This window comes from Mus caroli, chromosome 16 (assembly GCF_900094665.2).
Source record: "Mus caroli chromosome 16, CAROLI_EIJ_v1.1, whole genome shotgun sequence".
In the NCBI taxonomy this organism is placed as follows: Eukaryota; Metazoa; Chordata; class Mammalia; order Rodentia; family Muridae; genus Mus; species Mus caroli.
In genome coordinates, this window is record NC_034585.1 from 73798228 (window position 1) to 73813273 (window position 15046).

The 15046-nt window shown below is 38.4% G+C and overlaps 1 long non-coding RNA gene across 1 annotated transcript; it reads left to right on the forward strand.

Moving 5' to 3' along the window:
* The first annotated feature begins 718 nt into the window (after nt 1-718).
* LOC110311204 lies at nt 719-13673 on the forward strand. Its single transcript, XR_002379941.1, has 3 exons — nt 719-776; nt 3301-3480; nt 11701-13673. It is a non-coding gene; the product is annotated as an uncharacterized LOC110311204 (long non-coding RNA).
* The last annotated feature ends 1373 nt before the right edge of the window (nt 13674-15046 follow it).

A 15046-nucleotide genomic window follows, 5' to 3' on the forward strand; every position in this document is an offset into this window, starting at 1 on the left:
AATAGGGCTGCCTTGTCTGGCCTCAGTGAGAGAGTGTGTGCCTAGCCCTGCGGAGACTTGATTTCAAGGGTAGGGGGATACGAAGGGGGGTGTCCATCCTCTCAGAGTAGTAGAGAAGTAATAATGATTGGGAAGGATCTCTGTGAGGAGGGACGGGAAAGGCACGTTTTTGTGTAAATAAATAAATTAATGTAAAAACCCTAGGGTTTTTGTTTGTTTGTTTGTTTTCCGGGGATATGCCCCTCTTCATTTCTCATATATTAGACATAATTCCAATGTTACTTTTCTCACTCAACCTGTAGGTAGAGTCAGTCAAAGTATATCTAAACTTTGTTTTACATTTTTAATCGTCTGATGGTTTTACCCATGTATATAATAAACTTATTTCATCTCCCTGTTCCCCTCCCTCACACCCCTTCCCTGGCTCCCTCCTATAAGAATCCTCTTCTTACTTTCACGTCTTCTTTTTGTGTGGCACACTGCATTTCATTATAATTGCATGCCCAAGTATGGATGGAGTGTTATTCATTGGAGCAATGGCAATTTAATCTGTGTCTACTTGACTGAAGAAAGTGACACCCTCCACAAGACTTAGTTGCTAAAACCCTTCCGGGAAGGGTGGGGCATCATAGGCCACTCCCTTATTTGTGATGAAACACTGAGAGAACTTGTGCAGAGGCTGTAGATAACTTCATGAGCGCAAGGCCATTTTAAGTTCAGAAAATGTCCGAACTTATGAATGTCCTCATCTTCCATCAGAGTCAGGATGGGATTCGGTTTGTTTGTTTCTTTCTTTTTTTATTCTTGTGTGTGCTGCTCCCCGTGACTGCAGGTGCTTGCGGGTGTGTGGATGGACATGCACATGGCTATGTTTACCCCTTTGTGTTCCTGAGTGTGAATAGAAATACCTGAGTTAATATTGGATGTTGTCCTAAACTGCTCTCCACTTCATTCTCTGAGGGAAGGTCTCTTGCTGGACCTGGGGTTCAGGAGTCTACCTAGCCAGCTTGCTCCAGGAATTCCCTGTCTCTGTCTCCCAAATTTTGGGACTTCTTGTGGTCTGCCCCTTCTGCTCAGATTGTTAGGTAGTTTCTGGGAACCCGAAGCCCAGTTCCCATGATTGTGAGTAAGGGCTTTATCCACTGGATCATTTCCCCAGGCCCTGAAGCACACACTCATACCCTCTGTTAAATAATATTCACTAGAAAATGGAAGTATTTGATGACTATTTTCTGGGCTAGCTGAACATTTGTAGGTAAACATACAGTTTTGTGGGTTTTTTCCTTTAATTGGATATTTTCTTTATTTACATTTCAAGTGTTATCCCCACTCCCTGATTCTCCCCTCCCGGAAACCTTCTATGCCATCCTCCCTCCCCCTGCTTCTATGAGGATGTTCATCCATCCATCCACCCACTCCCACCTCCCTGCCCTCAATTTCTCTACACTGAGGCATCTATTGAGCCTTCATAGGACCAAGGACCTCTCCTCCCATTGATGCCTGACAAGGCCATCATCTGCTACATATGCAGATGGACCCATGCGTACTCCTTGGTTGGAAGCTTAGTCCCTGGGAGCTCTGGGGGGGGGGTCTAGTTAGTTGATATTGTTGTTCTTCCTATGGGATTTTTTTTAAAATCTTCCACTTCTTGTATTGGCTGGTTTTATTTTGAATTTTTGGCTCTGACATTTCAAATATAATAATGTTTAAGGATTTTATTTATTTATTTATTTATTTATTTATTTTTTTGCTGGTCCATTTGGGATACATTTTCTTTGATCACCGGCGATTTTGGTTTATTATATGTGGACTTATTTGGATTGCTATCGTGACTCTAATCATGGCTGAACACAGAGGGCTGGAAGTTCTTTTACATTTCTAAAGATCTAACATTTGAAGTACATAAGGTTGGCAGTAATGGTTTACACATTGAAGTTGTGTTTCATTTGGAGAATTATTCTATTCCACAAGGAATGATGCTGTGTATTGTTTCTCAGAATGGTTGATATTTAGATGGGTTTGTGATTTCAGTAAACCTAGTGGTCACATCTTCAAATACTATTTTCTAAGCTCTTTAAAACAGACGGAACTGTACTCTGCTTTCAAGAATCCATGTGGTTTGAAGCTAAGCAGAGCTCCATTGTGATGTCAGAATTGCCCTTGCTTCTCTCCTCCATAAATTTTCTGTCCTATGGTTTCTATTCCAACTTCAATAGGAAAATATTGACATAAATTAAAATCGAGCATGAAGTTTCTCTTTGGGGAATTGTTTCCTCTTTTTCTTCCTACACTGACAGTAAAATCCTTCATTTTATTTTGCCTGGAGAAAATCATCTGTTCTATCAGTTTTCTACTTACATTTTCCTTGAGGAAAATGTGGAAGACAACTGTTTTAAGGTTGAACTTGATCCAGTTTCTATTAAGGGTGTCCTCAGAGCTTTGGAAAATTTATTTTTAACTCTGTCTGAATTTGTTTAAAATAAAACATAACTGACCATTGTTATTTCCTCTGCCTCCTTTTCAGAAGAATGTATGGTCAGCCATGCCTTAATTAAGCAGTAGAAATGTATGCTCTCAACCAAACTTGAAGTGTACCACTGCAGGATAAGCTAGTGCATTTATATAATGACGGCTTGCTCATTTGATCTAACTAGTTCTTTCAATATGAGATTAGACAGGTTATTTGTTCTGCTCAGTGAAGACTCTTGTGTCGCTTCTCCATCCTGTACTTTGAGATGTTTTGGTTTATGTATAAGGTGGTGGTTGGTGGAGAGAGGAGGAAGTGGGAAGAAGATGCTTATGTGCCATAAGTTCCACTAAGAACTGCTGCCTTGGGAGGTCAGCTCCCAATCTTGGACTTAAAAGGGGCCTGGGCAATCTTTTTATCATCTGATCAGAAAAACAAATAGGGCCTGAAATACTGCTTAGGAGGCTGAGTCTCTCACCTGATTCACACCTGTATGCATCGTGTGGAAAGATGACGATGTGTGTCTTTGTTATGCTTGGATGAGCTCAGAAAGGATTATTCTCCCCTTGCTCCACCAGTATTCACTTTGAAAAGGATGAGAGAAAAACCATAGTCCTAGAGTAGTCAGGATTCTGGCTTGTGTTATGCTTCCACTCTTGGTCAATTCCTGTGTGAACAACAACTCCATAATAATATTGAACACTGGAAATAAGTGATGTAAAGTGCCATACATATTCTCAGCTCCATTGTGGAGAGCTAACAATTTATAATAATGATTACTACTGTGAAACTCTCACATTGCTGTATTTAATTGCTGTATTCTTCCTTTGCAGGAGGCATGTAAGTTGAACCAGTCATTATCCTTCATTACAAAAGCATGTTTCCAGCTGCAGACTGTACTGGCTTCAGGGGCTTTACTAACACTGTCAGATTGGAGCATGTAGGTGCTGCCAAAGGCCCTTTTGAGAACAGTTCTGTCTTGGTTGTTTGCTTATCTGCTGCCATGGAAACAGGTATTTAATCATGAAAAAAGAAAAGAAAAGAAAAGAAAATGGCCTTATACAAAGCTGTATTTCAAATAATGTTAGTGGTGGGCAGTGATTCTTTCTTTTTAAAAAATATAATTTCTATGTGACTAACCTCATTTTTTTTTTGGCAACCTGATTTGGGTTTCCATGGAAACAAGTGACAGCTGAGGTCTCTATGCTCTTATAACTGGGAGGGCTCAGGTTAAGTCTTACAAATGTCAGCTGCCTCAAAGCACCTAGCTAGTCTCCAGGGTAAACAAAAGAACAACCCTCCAAACACTTACAAACTTAAAGATACCAGTGCTGTGCAGCAGTAGGCACAGGGCTGCAGAAGTAGCTGAGAGATCACTTCTTGAGAAACGTCCACAAAGCAGGAAAAGACACACCGGGAATAGTGTGGGCTTTTGGAACCTCAAAGCTCTCCCCACAAAGCCAGACCTCCTAATCCTTCCCAAAGAGTTTCCCCAACTGGGTACCAAGCATTCAAACATGAGCCTATGGGGGCATTCTCACTCAAACCACCAAATACTTGAAAGCTTACCTAGAAGGACCCAAAAGAGATACGAACAGTCAAGAAGGAAGTATCTTCGTTTATACATTATTTGATTATATACATAAGAGACTCTAAAGACTCAATGCAAAAACTAACTCCAAGGGCAGGTACCATCAACAAAGTGGCAGGATGCAACAAAGATATTAGTATCCTTCTTATATATTCTAATAGTAAATATAATAAGAAAGAAATCGAGAAAATAGTTCCATTCACAATTTTCCCTTTTCCCCCAATTTTTTCTCCATGAAGCCTAAGGATGTGAAAGATCGTAACACACACACACACACACAAAAACCGAACTGAACCCAACCCAACCTAACCAAACACCACACCACACCAAGCCACACCACACCACACCAAGCCACACCACACCACACCACACCACACCACACCACACCACACCACACACCACACCACACCACACCACACTACACCAAACCACACCAACCCACACCACACTGAAGAACGAAATTTTGGAAGACACTAGATGTGATGACTTCCCATACTCATGGACAGGACGAATCAATATTATGAAAATGACTACACTATTAAACGTAATATATAGATTCAATATGATCCTCATCAAAACACCAACACAATTTTTGTCACACACAAATAAATTCACATGAAAACACACACACACACAACCACACCCACACACAAACAAAAACCCCTCTGTATAGTCAAGAAATCCTCAGCAAAAATAATAATGCTTGAGGTGTGACATTTGCTTAGTTTCAGATTATGCTACAGAGCCATTGTCACAAAGCAGCATGATTCTGGAATGAAAACAGACTCCAGGATTAATGAAATAAACGAGTCAGATACAAATCCATCTAGTGATTGCCTATTATTTAGGACAACACTCTCAAAAATATGTATTGGAAAAATGATAATTTCTTTAACAAATGTTGCTGGTAAAATTGGATCCCTATATCCAGAAGAATGAACTGAAGCTCTTTTACTCACTCTGTATAAACACCAGCCCCAAATGGATCAGATAGTCTAATGTAAGCCCCAAAATCATGAAACTATTAGAGCAAAAAATGTTGCCTAAATGCTTCAAGATGCAGGCACAGGTGAGGACTGTCTGAATGTTACTCTGACTATTCAGGAAATAATGACAACAATGACAAATGGGACTTTATGAAGTTAAAAATTTCCATATAGCAAAGGAAACAGTCAACTGAATAAAGAGACAGTCTATGTAAAGAAGAAAAATAGTTGCAAGCTGTACATCTTATAGATGGTCAACGTACAAAGAAATACAGAGAAATACTGGAGTATGTTTGAATACCATGTTATTGCATTAAAAAGAAACAACAGAAACTAAACAACAAGAAATAAAATAACTCAATCATTTGTCTAATGAAATAAACAGCAAGTTTCTAAATGAAATAAAAATGACCAAAATACATATAGTATAATGTTCGACCTCTCTAGACACTAGAGACCTAGAAATCAAAGCTACAGAAATCCTAATTCCCCCCACCCCCACTCCCAGTCGAAACAATTTCAATAAGCCTCATTGGGAGAGGATGTGCCTAGTCCTGCAGAGAATTGGTGCACTAGGGTAGGGGGACAACCAGGGGAGCACACTCTCAGAGGTCAGAGGGATGAGGGGTGAAATCCTATGAGGAGGGACCTGGAGGATCAGCATTTGGGATGTAAATACATAATAATAAAAAGAAAACAAATACATTCTGTTAAAATATAGACAAAAGGGAAGACTTAGTTCATTTCTGATGGGAATATAAACTAGTCCATCTTTAAAACTAAAGATGGAGCTAATTCTGACCCAGCTACACCGCTCTTAGGTATTTATCCAAAATATTCCCAGTCTATATATCACAGAGATCCTTGACCATTCACTACCATACAGGCCCCTAAAACAGAGGAGTGGATAAGGGCAATGTGGTATACATAAACAATGAAAACATTTACATTTGTAAAGAAGTAACGTTATTATCAGGTGAATGGACGGAACTGCATTATCATTTTAAGGGAATTTTAAAAAGTCTAAGAAAGAAAGATATATGTTTACTATCTTTTATAGTTACTAATTTATATGGTTATATATGTGTGTGTGTGTATATCTATCTATCTATCTATCTATCTATCTATCTATCTATCTATATTCATATTAAAGAACAAGTGAAACTAAAGAAGCAAAGAGCTTAACAGGAGGTGGGAAGAATCATAAAGTGGAGAGTTGTGGGTTTGAGTCTATGCCTGACATCCATTCCATACTTGGGGGAAATCTTTGATATCTATACATCTAGGGGAAGATTAATATTTAGACAATTCACTCAAAAACTAAACAAAAAAACCCTCAAAAAACAACTCAATCAGTGAATGGATTAGTGAGGTGAATAGACAGTTCTCAAAAGAAAAAAAAATGAGCTGGGCCATGGTGGCGCATGCTTTTAATTCCAGCACTTGGGAGGCAGAGGCAGGGCGAGTTCTGAGTTCAAGACCAGCCTGGTCTACCGAGTGAGTTCCAGGACAGCTAGGGCTACAGAGAGAAACCCTGTCTCAAAAAAATGAAAAAAGAAAACATGAAAATGGTTAATAAACACATGAAAAGTGTTTAGTCTCATTGATATCAGAGAAACACCCATAGGTAGCCCTGTACCATGTACAATGAAGATATGCAGGGAGTATTTTTAAGTTTTAAAAATGGGTACTTTCTCCAACTGGCTGGCTTTAGCTATTTGTTTATTATTTGGTGGAATTTTTCTGATGTCTTCTTGGAACAGATTTATTAAAATATATTTTATAACATGTAAAGAAATAGAAATACATAATATATACAATTTGATGAGTCTGGATATATGCATAGAGTTATGATAGCAATACCACAATTAAGGAAGTAGACAAACATTGACTCTTAAATTTCCCTTTGTGTCAATTTAGTATGTGTCTTAATCAGGGTTTCTATTCCTGCACAAACATCATGACCAAGAAGCAAGTTGGGGAGGAAAGGGTTTATTCAGCTTACACTTCCATGCTGCTGTTCATCACCAAAGGAAGTCAGGACTGGAACTCAAGCAGGTCAGAAAGCAGGAGCTGATGCAGAGGCCATGGAGGGATGTTCTTTACTGGCTTGCCTCCCCTGGCTTGCTCAGCCNNCTCTCTTATAGAACCCAAGACTACCAGCCCAGGGATGGTCCCACCCACAAGGGGCCTTTCCCCCTTGATCACTAATTGAGAAAATGCCTTACAGTTGGATCTCATGGAGGCATTTCCTCAACTGAAGCTCCTTTCTCTGTGATAACTCCAGCTGTGTCAAGTTGACACAAAAATAGCCAGTACAGTATGTATATAAGTGCATTTGTCTGTATGTGATAAGAATAGACACCTTTAGCATGAAATTTACTGTCTTACTAACTCTGAAGTGCACAGTGATGTGTTAACTGCAAGCACTGTGCCATGTAGCAAATCTCTAGAATATATTTATCTGTTGCAACAGAAACTTTGTACTTATTAAAGAATGGTTTCCATTTACCCCTCTCTGCAGTTCTTGGCAACCATTAGTGTGCTCTGTGTTTCCATGTATATTTGATTATTCTAGAGACCTTTTATACATGAAAGCATGCAGTGTTTATCTTTCTGGGACTGCCCTGTTTTATTTTTAGTCTAATGTCTGCCAGGTTCAACCATGTTGTCATAAACAGCACGACGTTCTGTTTTTCAAGCTAAACAACGTCATTATATTTCTATGCTACATTTTATATATCCAATCTTAGTGGGTACTGGGGTCATTCCTACATCTTGACTATTAAAAACCATGTGAATGTTAGGGTACAAACATGAGGTGCTTATTTTAAATCCTTTTCATATATTCCTAGGGGTGAGAAAGATGGGTTGGCTGACAGTTTTATTTTCAACTTTTTGAGAAACTTCCAGACTTCCCATAGTTTCTGTATTATCTTTTTATGTGGTGCATATTAATCCTTTATCAGACATATTGTTAAAATATTTTGTTTGTCAAACATACATAAAATACTTCAAAATTAAAATCTTTATATAGTCCCTCTAATTACTTATTTATAAATTTTTGGCCTTTGCATCATTTTGAGAACTCTACCATAAATTTTATCAAAGACCCTTAGATTTTCCTTTAGTTAAAAACCTGTAGTTTAGTTATTTTATAATTTATTTTGACCTCAAATTTGCAATTCTACTTCCTCCTTCCAAGTGTTGTAATTTAATTTACATATGTGACACAATTCTCACACTTTTAGAGTTTATTACTTTCTATTGATAAATTATTTACTTTTCAGAAATATTGTACAATTTATTATGACTTATTACAACATCTCTTAATAAGGAAAGTCTTTCTTGATTAGTATTTGTTTATATATATATTTCCCAAAGTAATTGAGTCACGTAATATAATTTTAAGGAAATCCTTACATTTTGATTGGGGTTACAATGAATTTATAGGTTAACTCAGTGAAATTGATCTTTATAAGAGGTAGTTGCCATTTGGAATCATGGGTAATATTGTTAGTGTCTTTTGTCATCTGCTGGTCATAATTCTCTTCCCACAAACCCAACATTTCTCCTTTACAGTTCTTTCTTCTGTCTTTCAAGAGCATGGTGTGATACACAATTCCTGTATGTGACATTATGTTGCACGCTACCATCTCCTCTTACCATGTTCTACACTCCGTGGTCCACTCTTTATTTGTTTTTGTTTTTTTCTGTGAGTCAGGAACTCTGCCATAGCTGCACTACTGGGAAGTTCCCATGGTGTCACATGTTCATGGGATGATGGTTTCTGTGGAAAGAAAGAAAAACGGAAAATTCTAGTTGTCTTTCTTTTCTTTTTGTTTGTTTCTTTCTTTTCTTTTTGTGTTGCTTTCAATTAATTCTGGATATAAACTGTCTTAGATCACATGTTATAGTTTTATGGTTACTTCAGGTTATGAGTGGAAAAACAAAAAAGAAGGCTCCTATCCCTGACAATACACTTTCCATTGCCTAGAAAAAAGGTTGAATTTTTATTATTATAAGGTTATTATTATTATTTTGGTTAATGCTTGTAAAAGAAAAAGTGTGTGTGTGTGTGTGTGTGTATAACTCTTTGTAGAATAATCCCTAAACCATTGTCTTAGTTAGTTTGAGCTGATATAACAAATTAATATAGACAGTCACAAAACTAGCAATATTTTTTTCTCATAGAAATGGGTAAGTTAAAGATCAAAGTGCCAGCAGATCCAGTGTCTGCTCCTGGATCGTGTCTTCTTCCTGAGTGTTCATCTGATAGAATGACTTTCCTTGTTCCTTATGAAGGTACCAATACCATGTATACAGACTTTATTTCCCCATCCCACCACACAGGGAACATATACAGTATATGAACTAGAGAGGCACAAAAATTCAGCTCAGTACCACCACCCACAAACACCTTAACTAATCAGAGCAGCAGTCATGTACATTGCTATATGAGAACAAGCACCTGAGAAGCATAAAATTTGGTTTCTACAAGTTTTAGTAGTGTGGTGACAACCACACATAAGTGTCTGGAAAAGTAGACCACAGCTTTCCAAATATGGGCTGTGATCCTATATTGGGTTGTGTAGCTGAATGTAGGGTTCAGTATTAGTGAAAGGCTATTGAATGATCAGCACACAATACTTAACTTAGAATCACGTGCGTAATGAGTCTGATGTATTTCTGGCAGCACTTGCCACTGTTCCGTTATGAGATGTCACTGCTTCAGACCATGTAGTATCTGCAGAATGCTGGCTGACACACCTTGGCTCAGATCTAAGACTCTTGTATGTTATAAATGTCAGTGATTTGTTACAGATAGAAAGCTTACTGCTTTCGTAGAAACATATGCTTTAATCATGAGAAACAGACCTAATACTTCACTATCATTTCTCAGAAGTCACCAAATTAGTATATTTTCAGATTTATTTTATTTATATGTTTGTGTGGCTGACTTGAGTTTATAAAAATACTTTTAAATGAATTTTGGCTTGGGAGAAGACACAATTTCTAATTTCTTATATGGCCTAAACCTGCTTCAACCATTGTGTACTTTGTCCCTGTAAGAAACAGCACACTCAGCACTGATGATCATAAAGTCAGATTGTCAATCAGTAGTCCTTCTTGGAGGAGTTTGGCCTCATGGATTCTTCTCCCATCGAGGATAAAATGCTAGGAGGTCCAAAATTATGCAGATAATCACAGTTGCAGTAAATTTGTACGTGTAATGTCTGACATATGCAAAAGACATCCTCTCTCTGCACATCTTTCCATGTGGCTTTGATATTCTTTTCACTAGCTCTTTCTTGATGTTCACAGTCCTTTGGATATAGCTGTCTTATTTGGTGCTGAATGCACTACCATCATTTAGTCATGGGTCATAGGCATTTGTGGGTTTCTGTACTAACCTCTGGCCACTACAGTAAGAAACATCTCTGATGAATGCTAGGTGCTGCACTAATCCATGTGCTATAGCATGATTATTTAAAACGCAGCTTGACAACATTACTGTTTAGCAAAGCAATAGTGAGAGGATCTTCTCGAGAGCCTCTGACCTCCCAGTCCTTGGTTTTTGTCTTGGTTTATAGATCCAGATGTGAGTTTTATTTCTCACCTGTGGAATGGACTTTCAATTCAATTGGAAAACAGTTGGTTGCATGTACAACAGTCATGTCACTGTTATACCAGAGGACACATCTTGCCTAATATGTTATTATTGTATTTTGCACGTGCACATGTGCGCGCACGCGCATACGCACGCACGAGAGCACACACACGATTGAAATAGTAAAGATGCATATCAAGTATTATTCCAGGATTTTTTAATGTATAAATTATATCAAAATAAACAATGCATACATCTCATTAGTACTTAAATTTTCTTATCAAGTATAAGATTATATGTATGACAAAGGGTCATTATCAGTGAATGTTATATTTGTACACATAATCCATATTTGTAGAATTACATAAACATGTCTCTTCTGAAAGAGGGTTGTGAGTGTGAAGAGCTTAAGCAGCCCTGGCATACACTGTTAGAAGAGTATGAACAGACATTGCAAAGTGACAAAAGTGCACAAGAAGATATGGCAATTTAGGGAAAGAAAGGCTATTAGCAGGAACTTAGGATAGCTCAGAACATAAAGCTATTTTTTTTTCTATCTGCAGTTTGTCTTGTCTAGTAGCATAGAAAAATTACAAGAGGAACAGAGAGGGTAGATGTTGTAGCTGCTTTTACAGTAAGATCCATTAAGGTTTCTTCCCACCAGTCTAGCAGAAGACAGAACTATTAGTACTAAGGAGTGAGGAGTTAGGATTTCTGCCCTAGCCTTCTTCAGTATTGATGCAACCACTTTCATGACATGTGCAAACAAGTGTCCAGGCCAGAATTACTTCTTTAAAATGTTTTCACTCTCAACTGTAATCGTTAGAATATCATTCAACATTGCATTTTCTAATAAAATACAACCATTTCATTTTATCTAGACATCTCTGAAGTGCTATCATTACAGATATGACAAATTAAAAAAAAAAGCAGCTTGCTTCAAGCGGCCATATTTTATGTGTAGCACACACAGCTGCCACTTGAAGCACAGCTCACAATCATCTTGATAAGTCAATCAGTTTTCATTTTTGTCCTCATCTCCTAGGTAACCAGAGCATCCATCCAGACCCTTGTCAAAGAAGAACATTTAAAAAAGCAATACGTATTCATGATCTGTTTTCTTCGAACACCGACTTAATAGAAAAGAAAAGATCTTTCCACGCAGGATTTTAAATCACAGCAACCCTATTTTTTTTTTTTTTTTTGATTCTGGCTAGAGAGCCTGAGGGGAAACATACCACAGAATACAACATCATTATACTGCAGTCTCTTATGATCCATCAGGAATGAAAACGGGACCACCTGCTAGGTCTATTATGTATTTAATATGAATAAGAAGTATCCCACTGCTGGTCATTAAAAGAAATTGTAAGCCATCTGACATTACACTTATCACCCATGCCCTGCCTCAAGTGTGTTGAGAAACACAGAGCTTGAGGCTGGGTGCATTAGAGTTTGTCCTTTGATGTGAGTACAAGGCATGCGACCCCAAAGGAAGTCATTTATCTGTCAAAAAACATCTCTAAGACAAAGCATTAAATATAATTATAAAATAGTATTATTGGCACAAGGTAGAATGGAAAAAAAAATTCCAGCTGCTGCAAAAGGCATTAAGTTCGTCTTACCTGATATCCTCATGGTCTGTAACTCATGAGAAAAAATAGAACATTTGGTGTGTTTAGCAAGGATACATTCAGGAAGTCATGGATCTTGCCTGACTGTTGACATGGCTCAATGACTATACAAGTTTCCCTGGGCCTAACTCCAGCTACCTGGATACAGTTAACTGGCTTGTTCAATAGTTCCTGTGGGATATTTTAACCCATGCCCTGTAAAGGTTCAAAGCTAAATGTGGCCATATATTGGGGGAAATGTTTGTCAAATTAGAGTTGTGGAGAGGGATAACTGGAAACTGCCAACATGAATGAGACCCAGAAACATCCTTTTGCTTGAATGTGTTGAGCCTTGCAAACCATCTGAGTTTCTAGATCCTAAACAAGAGGAAGGCCAAATTTAGATATTGCGTTGATTTTTTTGAGAGAATGCAGGACTGGAAAATCCATCTTGGATCTCTGAATCATATTCTGGGAACGGTAGGAACTTCTTGTTTTTATTTTGGACCTCAATTTTAAAATAGGAAGTGTTGATGGAGAGGCTGTAACACTTGATCCAATTCTAAGTATCTTGTTTGGATGGGTGATGAACACCGTAGGGATTTTCCTGTCCCCGCTTACATTAACATAGACCACATTCATTTAAACCCCGCCCCCAAACATAGAAGAGACACAACCAAAATGTTTCACATTCAAGAAGGCATTGTTAGGAGTTCAAATGTGATTGAGTTGGTGCCCACAAAATAAAACACAACAAAAGCCAGGTAATGTTCCCGTGATGGCCAGCCTTGATTGTTAACATCATTTAGAATGACCATGGGAGTAACTTGAGTCTGTCAGGGAGTTTCTAGGTTAGGTTCATTAAGGTGGAGAGCTGCATTCTAAATATGAGCAGCACCCATCTGTGGGGGCAGAGTCCTGGAGTCAGTAAAAAGGAGACGGCCAGTCCAATGCAAGGATTCATTCCTCTCTGCTTCAATGTAATGAGTGCAATGGGACCAACTGTCTCTGGCTCGTTCCACCACGACTTACCCACTTTTTATCAACAGGATCCTTCAAATGTGAACCAAAAGAAACCATTTCCTCCTTATTTCTTGAAGAGCCAGAAAAGAGCCAATAAAACGATGTATGTAGACTCTTTGTCTCTGAGTGAATCTTACTTAATATCAATTTGCAACAGAAGAGCCAAACTCCAACTACTGTGAGATGGTTTCAGGTAGGGATGAACCAGTTCTTGACCCTGTTATTGCAGGGGTCCTGTCACTGTGTTCAACCCACGTAAAAACCAGACTGTTTATCACAAACAATGGGATCCTGCTGACCCAGCTGCCATTTTTTTTATGAACAATTGGTGAAAAGTTGCCTCTCTCAGGGACTGATAAGAACTTGTAGTAAAGCGAGCGTTAAACCTATCTGGAAGCTTTTTGTTTTCTTGGTAAATATTAAGAGTCAGAGACTTTTTACTAAGGATAACATGAGACCGTGCGGATTGCAGTGTAGTAATAAGTTTGTCTCCGACAGCCCTCTTAGGCTATCATGGGGTCCTTGATGAGATGGAATTCGGTCTGTGTACAGCACGCTGAGAAGTCAAGTATCTCAGGCTCTCAGATCTAACATGGTGCACAGTGTCACCAATGATGGATTTTAATCTGAATTATAGTCAAATTTAAAAGTGTATGCATGTATGCCAAATTATAAAATATGTTTAACATAAATACAATACATATTACAAAATATTTTATTTAATATAAAATATTAAAAGCAAAACATATTTTTCTCTTCCTCTCTGTCTTTCCTCCTTTCTCCCTCTGCTTTAATTCTGTATCCTGTCTGGCAGATTCCTCCTGACTCACCATCTTTTTTTTTTTTTTTTTTTTTTTTTTTTTTTTTTTGGTTTTTCGAGACAGGGTTTCTCTGTATAGCCCTGGCTGTCCTGGAACTCACTTTGTAGACCAGGCTGGCCTCGAACTCAGAAATCCGCCTGCCTCTGCCTCCCGAGTGCTGGGATTAAAGGCGTGTGCCACCACGCCCGGCTCTGACTCACCATCTTATAGTGTGTCTATCTCTGTTTCTATCTCTGTCTCTTGTCTGTGTTAAATACATTTTCCCAAATATTAGTTGTTATGGTTGGGAAAAAGGCACAAAGAAAACCACCAGAGTCTGAGTGTTTTGAAAGCAGAAGCGGTTTCCCTATCAACTGCGGTTAACATGAAAAACATATGCTTTATACTGAGAGAGACCTATCAAAAATAACGTGTGTATTCAGAACATTCAGTGCATGAAACTGAAACCGTCCTCATTCATCTTTTGTTTCTCACTGTCCCTTTAAGTCCTACTGTATCAGAGATATTCTGTATTTCCTGAAGAAAATGTTGGTCACAGCCATCATTTAAGTCACCCTATGTCAATAATTCATGTGTCCAGATCCATGTTGTGATTATTATTATATGCTTCAAGTTTCTTTTCTTTTTAAGCACAGATTCAGGAAGGCGTTTTGGTATTTTGTGTTATCCCAACCTTGATTTCTACCTTTGCTTTTTCTCTTACTGTCTGTATTTCTGGCGACACCAAGATGATGCAGCAGCAGGGACGGGAGAGGACTGACTAACTCCAGCGCATATTCTAGCACTGCGTGAGTAGCCATCAGCGTTCTCAGGGGCAGCAGATGTTGGCAAATGGCTCTTTTGCTGCATTGTGTCGAGCTGCTCTGCAGCTGCTTTGTGGACCTATGTCAGCCGGAGACTGCTTTCCTGTACCTAATTAGCATGGTTGGTCACC